This window comes from Aegilops tauschii, chromosome 2 (assembly GCF_002575655.3).
Source record: "Aegilops tauschii subsp. strangulata cultivar AL8/78 chromosome 2, Aet v6.0, whole genome shotgun sequence".
NCBI classification, from domain to species: Eukaryota; Viridiplantae; Streptophyta; class Magnoliopsida; order Poales; family Poaceae; genus Aegilops; species Aegilops tauschii.
This window is the reverse complement of record NC_053036.3, coordinates 123,218,789-123,233,501: the sequence shown is the minus strand read 5'-3', so window position 1 is coordinate 123,233,501 and position 14,713 is coordinate 123,218,789. Positions and strand designations below refer to the sequence as shown.

Here is a 14,713-nt window from a genome sequence, read left to right as displayed (position 1 = left end):
GGTGTGGGGGCTTGGCGCAGGGGTTTGGAGGAGAAGGTGAGCGAACGGGCCAACTGTGGAGGAGGGAAAGCGAGGATGGCGACGGTTTTCAAAAATGTTGACGCGAGCTGAGCAGAGCAGGCTGAGCAGCCATGAGTCCATGACCGGGGGGCTGGGTGGGTTTGTTCGTTGGACGGACCTCCCCGCCACGGCCATCCCCGTCGACCAATCTCCCGCGATGGCGTCGCCCGTGTCCCGGCCCGCGCGCCGCTGCACGGTTGCACCAACGATGCAACCACACACCACGTCGGTAAACCCCTGGAATCGACCCGTCGACGCACACGCGGCCCCGTACGTGCCGCCAGTTAAAATAAGTAAAAAAGCAGAGCCAGCCACTCACTGACTGACACACTGCCCCCACTGAAGTGACACGATCCTGTTATTATATTACTTTTTTTAGAATCCTGTCATTATTATATTACTACTATAGTACTAGCAGTTCTAGTGTTCACCATGGTTGGATCCTGATTTTTTGCTCGAACCCTGGTCTGGGTTGCTGCAGGACACACCGCCGGATCGGGGGACACATTTGAACGGACCCAACCGCCAGGGCCAGGAAACGTGGGCCGTATGCCGGCAGCGCGTGTGACACGCCTCTCCCGGGGTCCCGGCCGTGTAGATAGCTTGACGTGGATACGTCGATCGATATGCTTGAAGCAAGCAACGGAGCTGGAGCGGGCAGCAGGCAAAGCCAAGGTGCCCCGCCCCGGAATCCATCCATCCATCACAACGGGTGGACCACATCACGGGAGGTTCGTTCGGTATAGCGGTTTGTTGCCCCCCGCGCCCTACCCCCCGTCCCTTTCCCCGTCCGATATGCGTCTCGGGAGCACACAAGCGAACGGGCGATCGAATTCAATTCGAATCCGACCGGGTGAACGAAGGAATGAGTCCGGTCCGTGTGGTTGTGGCATCGGCTCGGCGTTTCCTGGAAGCGACTGGAGGGGGGACGGACGGCGGCTTGGTTGAGTGTGGCTCAATCCTAAGTTAAGCAAGCCGCCTTATCTTACTTGGCTGGGAATTCCGGGAAAGTTGACCGGCATATCCAAGTACGAAGCCATCTCCATTAATTAGCTTAGTTCGGATGGTTACTAGCTGGTCACATAAACGCCCGTCGAAACGTACTCCCGCCTCCGACGGGTGCGACCGATCGAACGCCACATGCATGTTCCTACTACTCCTACAACACTAATAAGACTTCAATTTATTTGATTGGTATTATTATCCTCGCGGAAAAAGACTCAAATCGATCGAATAAACTCTCCAGATAAACCCGAACGAGCGCAAGTCGTCGCTGCCAAGTTGCCCATCTCTGACCCGTTGGGTTCGCTGTATCGGCAGCCGACTCGCCGTCGGGGTCAGGGGCGGCAGCGCGCACGCGGCCAGCCGGTTCGGCGTAGGGGGACGTGGCCGGCTGGCCGGCGACCCGTATCCGGCGTCCGGGCTGTGGCAGCGACGGCACGGGGCGGGGGGTGGACGGACGGACGCGCGCACGGAGCGGGGGAGGACAGTGACGCGCGCGGTCTGCGGCCCCGTGCGCTGCCGCCTGCTGATGATGCCCATGATGATTCCGCCGTTGTTAAAAAATCTGCTTGGTGTCCGGTCCCTGCCTTTGAATCGGGTCGGCTAAAACCCCGGGGGAAAGTCCGTCCGCCACGCACGCGTCCATCATGCGGGACGCCCCGCGGGCGGGCGCGCGCTGATGCTCCTCCGTGGATCACTGCTGCCTTTGACCGGCCCGGCTGACGGCCTCAAAGCGGCTTTGTCATTCCCCGTTTCTCGACAGAAAGGGCGCCTTTTCTGCCGTCGAGAAAACTAATTAAACGAAAAAGAGCGGGCGCCTTTCTTTCATCCGGTAGTTTTGTGGTTCTAGTAGACAAGAAAAGAACATTGCTAGGGTGCCGAGCTTCTGAAATTCCGAGCATGCAGGCCGAGTACTCGCGTGATTTCGTGCGAATTGGCGGCTGCTGTTTCTTTTGCTGATTTGCACTGCAATTATCCGGTCGCGTAGCACGCTGACTGCGAGCCTTAACTTTTTTCTTTTCTCTTTGAGACAAGACTCCGAGCCTTAATTAAAGATAGCTGCTGCAGCCGATCGTCGTCACGAGCCGAGAAACGGTTGCAGTTTGAATCCAACATGGTACATGAGTTCGGCAGTTCCCCGCCAAAAAAAAAGTTCGGCACCGTGGGGGTCCTTCGAGCCCTCGTGCGGCCGACATGGCGCCACACACTGTGGCCCAGAAGCCGCGAACCTAGGTACGTGCGCGCGCGCCCGGTCGGCCAGGAAGATTTTTTTTTGGAAAGGTTGCCGCTTTTATTTAATTAAGTGTAGCTCGGAATGTCATCCGAAATTACATCCAAAATGCAGTCTGGGGAACCCCCAACCAAACCTTACACAATTCATCACCTACCCCTACTTTTGCTAATTTATGCGCGGCAACATTACCGGTGCGTTTCACCCACGTCACTTTGTAGTCATTCTTCAACGCCAGCATCTGTTTGATTTCCTGAATCCATGGTCCAGCTCGCGAATAATTGATGCCCTTTTGGTTGATCATTTGCACCACCGGCAAACAGTCCAACTCCAAATGGACATTCTGTACATTGATCTCCTCAGCTACCTGCAAAGCTCTTTTGCAAGCCAAAATCTCCGCTGCTTCAGGCTCCACAATGTGTGGAAAATGATGGCACACTCCGGCCAGAAATGCCCCATTATGGTCCCGAAGCACCGCTCCACCACCAGCCTTACTCCCTCCTTTATTAACCGCACCATCAGAATTGATCTTAACCCATCCATCTTCAGGTGCTTCCTATTTTTGTGGCTAATCCGTCCTTTCTTGCCTCGGCTTTGGTTGATGCACGCTGCTCCATTCTGCCATGTGAGAGCATACCGACTCCATGATTTCATGTGGTTGGTCAATCCTCTTCCCATCTCTTGCTGAGTTCCTCGCGAGCCAGAGGCCATAAGTGGCCTGTATCATTGCCTCCCGCTCATCCCCATCAGCATCCAGATAAGTATGACCCGTGTAATCTTTCGGGTTCACACGGATTAGGGAAGGCGTAAGTTCAACCCATCAGGGCATCTTAGGAACATATACCACAAACTTCGGAGTAAATATTACAAGCTCGAAAGTAGAGCATTGTTCAAAAGCAGATGATACAATTTACCAAAGGCATTATATACCCATGGAAAGGCTCACAAGGTTATTCAATATGAAGGACACTGCCGGATAAAATCCAACAAAGGAACCGATGGTCCACAAGGGATCTGATGTGAGCATCGGTACTCAACGAGAGGAAGAAGAATGCAAGGAGATTTGATTATAGAAACAACTGACTAATTCAAAGTTCAAATGCAAAAGAATTATGATTTCCAAATCAGGGGATCAGAAGCAACGCTCTGATCAAGGATGGATAAGTTGAGTAGGCTTAGCGGTACAATCGATGGCAATTTGATTGGTCGAGATCCAGCTCACGTTTAAAATGACGTCTGAGCCGGAAGGATGAATTCTAGGATCTGATTGAGGATTGCGAGCATCCGCAACAAATTGAATCAACAGACTCAAAATGATACTGACAAGAGATGCCAATAAGATTACGAGACTTATGGGATTAACCATAATGCAAGCAAACAAGAATTTCAAGAGCAACAGGCTCCTGAGAATTTCGGGGTATCTTGTAATAACAAGATCGACTGGGAATGAATGTAAGAATGACAACTGCATGTAGTTATCCATAAGGGTTGACGGTCGAAGGGGAATAGCAAACGCGATGAACACAAGTTCTCGGGTTAACAACGGAGAGTATCTTCAGGGTCTTCTGGTGCAGCAGATGATCATCGGTAATAAGGTGCTCTCCGGGTGAAAGTGATAACGAGATCCTAATGTTAGATTTAGCAAAATTCATTTTAACCCGAATAGAAGAGAGATTAGAGTCCCAGAGTAAGGATCGAGGAGTAAAAAATCCTAGTACCACCCAATGGCGACGTGGGCCCGTAAGACACACAGCCATGTTAGTAAAAGTTTTTGCAATGTCTAGACTCGACTTCGGCCAAGGAGTGTGAAAGGGGGATTCCTACAGGCAGTTGGCTCTGATACCAACTTGTGACGCCCCCGATTCAATCGTACACTAATCATGCACGCAAATATGTACGATCAAGATCAGGGACTCACGGGAAGATATCACAACACAACTCTACAACATAAATAAGTCATACAAGCATCATAATACAAGCCAGGGGCCTCGAGGGCTCGAATACAAGTGCTCGACCATGGACGAGTCAGCGGAAGCAACAATATCTGAGTACAGACATAAGTTAAACAAGTTTGCCTTAAGAAGGCTAGCACAAACTGGGATACAGATCGAAAGAGGCGCATGCCTCCTGCCTGGGATCCTCCTAAACTACTCCTGGTCGTCGTCAGCGGCCTGCACGTAGTAGTAGGCACCTCCAGTGTAGTAGGAGTCGTCGTCGTCGGTGGCGTCTGGCTCCTGGGCTCCGGCATCTGGTTGCGACAACCAGGTAGAAGGGAAAGGGGGAAAAGAGGGAGAAAAACAACCATGAGTACTCATCCAAAGTACTCGCAAGCAAGGAGCTACACTACATATGCATGGGTATATGTGTAAAGGGCCATATCAGTGGACTGAATTGCAAAATGCCAGAATAAGAGGGGGATAGCTAATCCTGTCGAAGACTACGCTTCTGGCCACCTCCATCTTGCAGCATGTAGGAGAGAGTAGATGGTAAGTTCACCAAGTAGCATCGCATAGCATAAACCTACCCGGCGATCCCCTCCTCGTCGCCCTATTAGAGAGCGATCACCGGGTTATATCTGGCACTTGGAAGGGTGTGTTTTATTAAGTATCCGGTTCTAGTTGTCATAAGGTCAAGGTACAACTCCGGGTCGTCCTTTTACCGAGGGACACGGCTATTCGAATAGATAAACTTCCCTGCAGGGGTGCACCACATAACCCAACACGCTCGATCCCATTTGGCAGGACACACTTTTTTGGGTCATGCCCGGCCATGGAAGATCAACACGTCGCAGCCCCACCTAGGCTCAACAGAGAGGTCAACACGCCGGTCTAAATCCTATGCGCGCAGGGGTCTGGGCCCATCGCCCATTGCACACCTGCACGTTGCGTACGCGGCCGGAAGCAGACCTAGCCTAGCAGGCGTTCCAGTCCAATCCGGCGCGCGCCGCTCCGTCGCTGACGTCAAGAAGAGCTTCGGCTGATACCACGACGTCGAGTGCCCATAACTGTTCCCGCGTAGTTGGTTAGTGCGTATAGACCAAATGGCCAGACTCAGATCAAATACCAAGATCTCGTTAAGCGTGTTAAGTATCCGCGAACGCCGACCAGGGCCAGGCCCACCTCTCTCCTAGGTGGTCTCAACCTGCCCTGTCGCTCCGCCACAAAGTATCAGTCGGGGGCCGTCAGGAACCCAGGCCCACCTCTACCGGGATGGAGCCACCTATCAGCCCCCTCATCACACTTGCGGGTACTCAACGAGCCGACCCGACTTTAGTCACCACATGTGCCATGTATATAAAGTATATAGTATATACCCGTGATCACCTCCCGAAGTGATCACGGCCCAGTAGTATAGCATGGCAGACGGACAAGAGTGTAGGGCCACTGATGGAACACTAGCATCCTATACTAAGCAGTAGGATAGCAGGTAAGGGTAACAACTGTAGCAACAATGACAGGCTATGCATCAGGATAGGATTAACGGAAAGCAGTAACATGCTACACTACTCTAATGCAAGCAGTATAGAGAAGAATCGGCGATATCTGGTGATCAAGGGGGGGGGGCTTGCCTGGTTGCTTTGGCAAGAGGGAGGGGTCGTCAACACCGTAGTCGTATTGGGTAGCAGCGGCGTCAGTCTCGGTGTCTAACGAGAGAAGAGGGGGAAGAAACAATAAATATAATGCAAACATAAGCATGACGATGGAAGACATGTCAATGCGCAGGGCTAGGTGTGCCCTAACGCGGTAGGAGGTGGTACCGGCGAAGGGGGAAACATCCGGGAAAGTATTCCCGGTGTTTCGCGTTCTCGGACAGATGAACCGGAGGGGGGAAGTTGCGTGTTTGCTATGCTAGGGATGTGTGGCGGACGAACGGGCTGCGTATCCGGATTCATCTCGTCGTTCTGAGCAACTTTCATGTACAAAGTTTTTCCATCCGAGCTACGGTTTATTTTCTATGATTTTTCAAAGTTTTAAAAGTTTTTCTAAAATTACTGGATTATTATTAAATCAAAAATATTAAATAGTTAAAGGCTATAGGTACACAGAGTGTACCCAGAGTTGTGCATGTATGGCTGACTGGTGGGGCCAGTTGACTGCCAAGTCAGCAGTCAACTAGGACCGTTGATTGGTCAACAAGTCATGAGGGACCCATGTGTCATTGGCTGAGTCAAGCCTAGTTAGCAATTTGACTGGGTCAAACTAGACAGGGGCCACTTGTCATTGGGTTACTTATCTTGCATGGGTTAATTATTATTTAACGGGGGGTGGCCCGGTAGTTAGTGGGGGGTTTAGTGGGTTAGGTAATTATATTAGGTACTAAACTAATCCGGCCAGGGCCCACCTGTCATTGAGACAGGGCCGACCGTTAGGCGCTGTGCACGCGGGCGCGCGCACAGCCCAGGCGCGGCGAGCGGCCGAACCCGGCGGGGCGCCGGCGGCGAGGGCCAGCAGGCCGCGTGGGCGGCCGGGAAGCGGGTTGCGCGGGCGGCCGGAAGCTAGCGCGGGAGCACGGGAGGAGCTTCAGGCGCGGCAGCGGCAGCGAAACAGCAGGTCGGGCCCGGCACGGCAGCGAGCGGGTGCATCGGGTGCAGGAGGGCTTGGCCAGCGGGAGGCCGAAGCACGACGAGCAGAGCATGGCGGGTGGAGCGACGGGCGGTGAGCGTGGGGTGCAGCCACGGCAAGGTAGGGCGCAGGCGGCGCGCAGCCATGGGAGCAGGGGCGGGACGACCGACGAAGCGCGGGGAGGTCAGAAGGGATACAAAGAGGGGGGAAGGGGAATCGGACGAGGGGTCCTCACCGGGCCCTGTAGTTGTGCAAAGGTGAGCTCGGGGAGGTGTCTGGGAGGCGCCGGAGTAGCGAGACGAGGCGGCGGCCGTGGAGGATTCCGACGATATGGGACGAGGCGATCCGGCGAAGGAGGGCTCTGCGGCTCACTCCGAAGGTGTGGACGATGATGAAGAGGCGCTGCGGAATTTCTGGATTCCCTCTCGTGGCACGGGGAGGTGCCGGAGCACGCGTCCGACGATGACGCAGCGCGGGGTTGGTCGGGCGTGCGCGGGGAGGCAAGCGATGGCGCGGGAAAGGAGGGAAACAGCGCGGCTAGGGTTGGGGGGGGCGGGGTAGGTCTGGTAGGCAGGGTGGGGTGTGGATGGCCGACGTGTGTGCATCGCCGGCAATGGTGCCGGCGGATGAGCGCCACGCCCATCCCTGCTTCTGTAGCTGGAGATGAGGGGGGCAAGTGTGGTGTGGACTGGGCTTGGTGGGGTGGTTTTGCCCCCGGTGGGCTAGGCTCAGGGGGATACGGGGAGGGGTTTCTTTTCCCCCAATCTTTTCGTTTTGTTTTGTCTTTACTTTTTAGTTATTCTTTTCTTAACTGTTTTTATTTTAGTTACCTTTTGAATTTAGTTTTATAAAACTTACCACTAGTACCTAAATTTGCATTTATAAATATAGTACTGCCTCAATAATTGTGGCACCCAATTAAAATAGTTTAATATTTTATTAATTATAAAAGGCAATTAATTAATTGTTTTTGCTGCTGCTCCACTTATTTTAGAGCATCTAAATATTTTATAAAAGTGTGTTTTCTTCACCAATATTTATTATGGATTATGGGCCACTCATAGAACATTTTAGTTTTAACGTTCGAAAACTTTTACCGTTTGACTTGGTTTTTGATCTTGAATTCGAACCGGTTTCGAACTAACGCGAGGTTAGCAACATTAATCGAGGTGACGTGGCATCATTAGCAGAGGTTTACTGTAGCTTAAATATTCGGGCGTCACACCCGTCAGCATTAGCGAACCATTCAAGGAGCCAGCGAGATAACTCACCATGATTGTCCAACGGAACCAGTGGAAGTGCCACAGAAACGCCCTTCTCCTCGCGCAGAATCTTCCAAAAGTGGACGGAGTGTGGACACGCCCAAAAACGGTGGTATATGGTTTCCTCTCTACCACATGCCACGCAAAAAACTCCTGGTTTGATTCTTCTGCGATGAAGCTCGGCGCCAACCGCCAGTCTGTTCTTAATCAGGCGCCACATATGGATTTTGGCCTTCTGTGGCGCCCTCGTTTCCCACAAGGCCATGTGGCCTTTGTGCGTTAGAACTGAGCTCGAGCTCTCTTGCTGGCCCCTCCTAGCTCTCCTCTTTGACACCCATAGATGGTAAGCAGATTTGACGCTGAAATCCCATTTTTGGTGAAATTCCATGCTAGGTAATCCTCCGTTCCCGGGCCTCCAACTGCAATTTGCTGGATATCCACACGATCAGAATCCGAGAACATTGCTTCAAGTTTACGTGCATCCCAACTCGTTCCATCCGGACTCAAAAGATCAGAAACTCTCGTGATCCCATGTATGTACTGCTGACCCAGTGGCCTTAGGTACCCTTGTCTCGGGATCCAGTTACAATGGTGAATATTAACTCTTGAGCCGTCACCCACCCTCCACACAAGGCCTTCTCTCAAGAGGTCTCGACCATGTAAAATGCTGCGGTACGTGAATGATGAATTGGATGGGATTGTAGCTGACAGAATTGATTCATCTTTGAAGTACATGGCCTTGAGCACCCTAGCACACAATGAAGAAGGAGTAGTCAGGATCCGCCATGCCTATTTCGCCAACAGAGCTTGGTTGAAACCTTCATGATCACGAAAGCCGAGTCCTCCCTCTCTCTTAGAAGCACACATCTTTTCCCAGGAAATCCAATGTACCTTCTTTTCACCATTAATTGCACCCCACCAGAATTTCGAAGAGATAGAAGTCAGATTCCGGTATATCTTCTTTGTGAGGTGAAAACAACTCATAGTGAACGTCGGGATAGATTGTAGTCCTGATTTAACTAGCACTTCCCTCGCAGCCTTCGATAAACCTTGGCCTTTCCATCCTGTCACCTTTCCCTTTGAGCTTTCTGTTAGATATTTGAACGTACCGTCTTTTGACTTACCAACCAGTGTTGGTAGACCAAGGTAACGCTCGCTCAACGCTTCAGACTCGATCCCAATTGCTTGCTTCAACTCAGATTTAGCCCCATCATTGCAGCCCTTTCCAAAAAATATGGAGGACTACTGCAAGTTCACCTTCTGTCTGGAGGCCTCCTCATAGTGCACCAAAATATTTTTAAGAACCATCATGCTTTCCGTTGTTCCTTCCAAGAATACAATGCTATCATCTGCAAACAGTAAATGCGTGACATGGGGGCCAGTGCTCCCAAATGCCACCCCCTTTAGAGAGTTGTCTTGCTGAGCTTTCCTCAACAAGGCCGAGAACCCTTCAACACAAAAGAGGAATAAGTACGGCGACAGAGGATCCCCTTGCCCAAGTCCACGAGAAGGTGTGAACTCCCTCGAACAGCCTCCATTTAGCTTAACTGAGAACCTAGCGGACGTGATGCATCTCATGATCATATCTATCCAAAGAGGATCAAAACCAAACCGAGCTAGAGTCTGTTCCAAAAAAGCTCACTCCACTCTATCATATGCCTTCATCATATCAAGCTTCACCGCACATAAGCATTTCTTCCTTCTTCTCGTTCGAATGGCGTGAACACACTCATATGCAACCAAGACATTATCCGTAATAAGTCGACCGGGAACAAAAGCACTTTGCTCCTCCGAGATGAGAATTGGGAGAATGACTTTCAATCTATTAGCCAAAACCTTAGTTGCAATCTTGTATAGCACGTTACATAGACTTATCGGGCTAAACTGAGAAAGTAACTCCGGTGAGTTCACCTTCGGGATCATAACCAAAATCGTGTCATTAAACGTTTTCGGGGTGGCTGCACCATTCAAAAATTCTCGCACCGCCGCGCAAACTTCATTTCTAACCAACGACCAGTGTCGCTGGTAGAAGAGGGCGGGCAGCCCATCCGGGCCTGGTGATTTTGTGGGACCCATCTGGAAAAGTGTTGCCTGTATCTCGTCGTCAGAAATCGGCCTCGTCAGCTTGGCGTTCATGTCCTCTGTCACCACCTGTGCAATATTCTGCAATAAGACATCAGCTCCCCGTGACCCTTCAGAAGTAAACAAAGTCTCATAAAAACTTGCTGCCATCTCGCGCATATCTTCATCGGTCGTACACCGCGATCCATCTGCTCGTAACAAAGCCTTGACCGTGTTCTTCCTCTTTCTGTGAGTAGCTCGGTTCTGGAAGTATTTCGTGTTCTGGTCTCCGGCCATTAGCCAATCAACTCTGGACCGTTGTCTGTATAGCAGTTCCTCCCGCTCGAACATCTCACGTAATTGTTCCTCCAGGTCTCGGACCTCTCCTTGACAGCCCGATGAAAGTGCACGAGTCTTAGCAGCAGCAAGTTGTGTCTTGAGTTTAGCAATCTTGCATCGCACAGACCCAAACACCTCCCTAGCCCATCGTTGCATGCTTCCGGTCATCGTACCGATTTTGTCCCAAACCGCCGTCAAGCTCAGACCCCCGTTTCCCGCCGCTTCCCACGCTTCAGCAATCATGTTCTCATATTGCTCATGTCTCGTCCACGCTTCCTCATAGCGGAATGGTCTGTCGCCCCCTCTAGAGGAGCGCGGAGCTGTCTCCAGCGCTCTCACTAGGATAGCCTGATGATCTGATTCCTCGGTCATGATGTGTTCCACCACTGTCTCCGGATACATCTGCAGGAAGCCATCATTGCATGTAGCTCTATCCAGGCGGACTTGGATGTTTTCAGAACCATCCCTCTTATTATCCCACGTGTAGGGATATCCGGAGAAGCCCAAATCCGCAAGGCCGCAGTCTCTAAAATCCGCCAGGAAGATTTTGTTGTGTACTCCATCCACACGACACTGACCTGAAGGCTCTGGCCAATACGATGGGAGTGTACAGGTGTTAGGGCCAAATTAACCGCGCGCAAACGTGTTTCCGGTCGACCACCGTGCATGGGGATGGGATATTTATCATCGGCTAGGAGGGGAGACGATGCGGCACGCCTCGGCACGGGCCACTCGATATTCGGCTGCAGACGGAACAACGGAACAACGGACGATCACGACGGCTGCAAGTGCATATGAACGGGCCATAAAAGGGGATGCTTCATTTATGCCGGTCGATCACTCTTCCGTCGCCCTGTCAAGGATGATGCGATTCTCCATCGACAGATGAGAGTACAATAAGAACTAACAGTGTGCTCCGGCGCACTCGTATGCTTTCAATATAGACGGAAAGGCTACTAAAAACCGCGAAAATGGTAGGGACACACAAGTGCGGGGACATTCACCTGCCGAAATGCATGCAGTCATCCATCTGCGCCGTGATCCGTATTTTAGAAAGAAAATTGTGAAAAATGGATCGAAATTCTTAACCGTCTGAATACGAAACAATATACGTGTTTATTTTGTATAAATACTTTTGTGGGCCCTACTTGTACACGTATCTACCTGTGCATATCCTAGATCCCCCGTTCTGTTACAGACCTTATTCCACGAGTTTCGACAATTGTTCATCTTCTTCCTTCGTCCCTGCCTTGCTCTTATGTTATGTACCAGTTCTGTTTTTTCCTCTTCTTTTATCTCCGTTGCCCATATGTCCAATTCTTTCCTTTACGTGATCTTTCACGCCCGAACGAGCCGCGGTGAGTCACATACGTCGACTGCCGGCATCTACGTGGGCGAAAAGCTCTCCAGAATGGCCCAGCCGACCGTCGAATCCTCCTTTGTCCTAACGTGGTCGGACGGCGTAATCCGCGTCAACGCTGGGATGGAAGGGGTGCGGGGTTCCGGGCGTGTCGGGGGAGACAGCTGCTCGCCCATGTCCGCACCTCCCTGTGACGCCGCCGCTGCCTCCCTCTCTCGCTGTCGGCGTCGCCGCATCTTCCCGGCAACGTTCTCTGCCTTGCAAGACGGAGCCAAAGGAAGGGACGCCGACGGACGAGGTGGGTTGCGTCTCCGGCGCGGCGGTCGGGTATGGACTGGATGACATCTACGACGGTGGATCGGGACCGATGCTGAGGATGGGAAGTAAGGGTGGCGGACGGTGAGGGCTCGGGCGCGGGAAAGGTTGGAGGGCGGCGGGAGGCGGATTGCGTCTCCACCGCGGCGGTCAGGGATGGGCTGGACGACATCTACGGCGATGGATCGGGACCAGTGGTGAGGATGGGGAGCAAGGGTGGCGGACGGCAAGGGCTCGGGCGCGGGAAAAGTTAGAGGGTGGCAGAAGGAGGAGGAACAATTTGATAGATTTGGTGCAATTTGCGGTGAGTCGGTTTGTCCGCCCCATATTTAAGCTAGATATGAGGGGTGCCAATCAATCCGAGCATTTTGAGGCTTGTTTAAGGAGCTTGTTTGGGGGGGGGGGCTGTTACAAATAAGCCGGATGATTTTCTAGAAAATCATCCGCCTAGGTAGTCGCATGATGTGGCGCATGTGACCGTTCGATCTCACCAACCAGCTCGTGTCTTCTCTCAACCAACTCGTGTGTTCTCTCCTCTGAACCCGTTCAGTTTGACAACCCCTTCTCTCTGAAGTCCTCCGTTGTGGCAGCTGCCATGGTAGCATCGACGGCGACCGGCGGCGCTCCATTGCAGCACCGGCAAAGCTTCAACGCCCCTGAGACGCTTCATTGAATCTCCGGCGCGCTCCGTTGCAACTCCGGCGATGCTTCATTGCAGCTCCGGCGGCGATTCATTACAACCATGCGCGCTTCACTTCAACTCCGACGGCCCCGCCGATGCTTCATCGCAACTCCGGCTAGCCTCCTCTGCTTCATCGGCTGCTGCAGCTCGCCGACCAGCCTTCAGCACCGCACCCTTACAGCACCAGCTGAGCGTCGACGTCCCGATGCGCACCGACGGAGCTCCGGTGGTCCGATGCAGTACCGGCAGAGCTCAACGCCCCCTGACGGTGATGATGCGATAGGTGGTCAGTTGTAGACCGACGGCAAGCCTCGGACGGCGGTGTTGAACCGCGGCGCGAAAAGAACTCTGATGTAGCACCGTAGCTCCATTGCAGCCGCGACGGAGCTCCAACAACTCCGGCGACGCTCCATTGCAACACCGAGCGCTACATCACAGCTTCGGGGCCGCCCGCGAGTGCTGCATCGCAGCACCCGAAGCCGTCGACGAAGCTCTTTTGCAGCACCGAGTTTCATGGCAACTCCGGGCCGCCGGCGAGTGCTACGAGGCTCCATCGCAGCTCCGGGCCGCCAGTGAGCGGTGCATCGCAGCACCGGGAGACGCCAGTGAGCGCTCCATTGCAGCGCCACCGCGCGACCCCCATTGCAATGCCGGTGATCCCCTTGCACCAGCGTCAACGGGCGGGCTTGCAGCGGGCGTCATCTCCTAGCCGCCCATTGTAGCACACGAGCAACGCCCCCTCCCCCCAGGCTGTCGGCGACGAGCCCTTCCGGCAGCATTGCGTCTGCAGCGTCTCCGGCTGGCCATCCAGCGCCGGTGAGTTTGCCTCATCTCCACGACGGCAGCATCGCGTCTGCAACATCTCCTTCAAAAAAAGAGGCCAACAGCGGCGCCTCCCACACACGACTCCGCGCTCGGCTGCTGCTTCGATTTCACCGGTGAAAAATATGGGGCGGGCGACGGAGGAGAGCATTGGTCGGAGGGAGGAAAACGAGCTAGCTAGATCTCACAAGAGCGGGGGGAGCTGGGGTCAACGAACCAGTTGGATTTTCTTTGTGTGGCTGAGCTCGCGTGGGGATAACGCTGAGGATGGAGAAGCGGTGTGCGGGTCCTACAGGGACGCGTGGCAGACGTTGAAGGAGGTTTATGCTGCGCTGTTATCAGCCGGTTGATCTTAAACGTTTTCCTTGTTTGGGTCAAAATTTCGTGACCGTTTGAGACGGCTTTGGGGCGTCCGGTTGTAGATGCTCTAACCTAGCCCTCATTGTTCAGATGAATAGCAACTGCGTACCAATCACACGCGCCCTTTTTCAGTGGTTGCACCGGCAGACGGTGTTGATTCAAGGGTGCCCAAACACCGGTGCTCTCTCTGGCTCGCTCTCAAAAGACAAACACACCGGTGCACCAATCCACCAAAAGTCTCGTGTGTCTCTGCGGTGCACTGTTCCTTTTGCAAGGCGCCGCCCCGGCTGGCTGGCCTTTTAATAGTGCGAAAATAAAAATACAGCACGAATGATCAGATGGCCGAGTTGGTCTAAGGCGCCAGATTAAGGCTCTGGTCCGAAAGGGCGTGGGTTCAAATCCCACTCTGGTCAAAATATTTTTGTATTTTTTTCCATAACACAGTTTCTGGCACGATACTTTGCCTGGGCAGAGACCGCAGGATTACTTCTCTGCTCAATCCCTTCTCTCCGCCGGGCCATGTTCCATTGCCTACAAAGAAGTTCAACGTAGTACTGTACAAAGGAACATGCACACACGCACGTCTCGAAAAGTTAGCAAACTAGCTGGCCTCGCCTTCCTCCCCAACCAAACACGCACGTTCAACATAGTACTGTA

The 14,713-nt window shown here is 52.9% G+C and overlaps 1 non-coding gene across 1 annotated transcript; it reads left to right on the top strand.

Annotated features, from left to right (window-relative positions):
• The first annotated feature begins 14,388 nt into the window (after positions 1-14,388).
• Positions 14,389-14,469, top strand: TRNAL-AAG (transfer RNA leucine (anticodon AAG)). The gene has a single exon. It is a non-coding gene; the product is annotated as a tRNA-Leu (tRNA).
• The last annotated feature ends 244 nt before the right edge of the window (positions 14,470-14,713 follow it).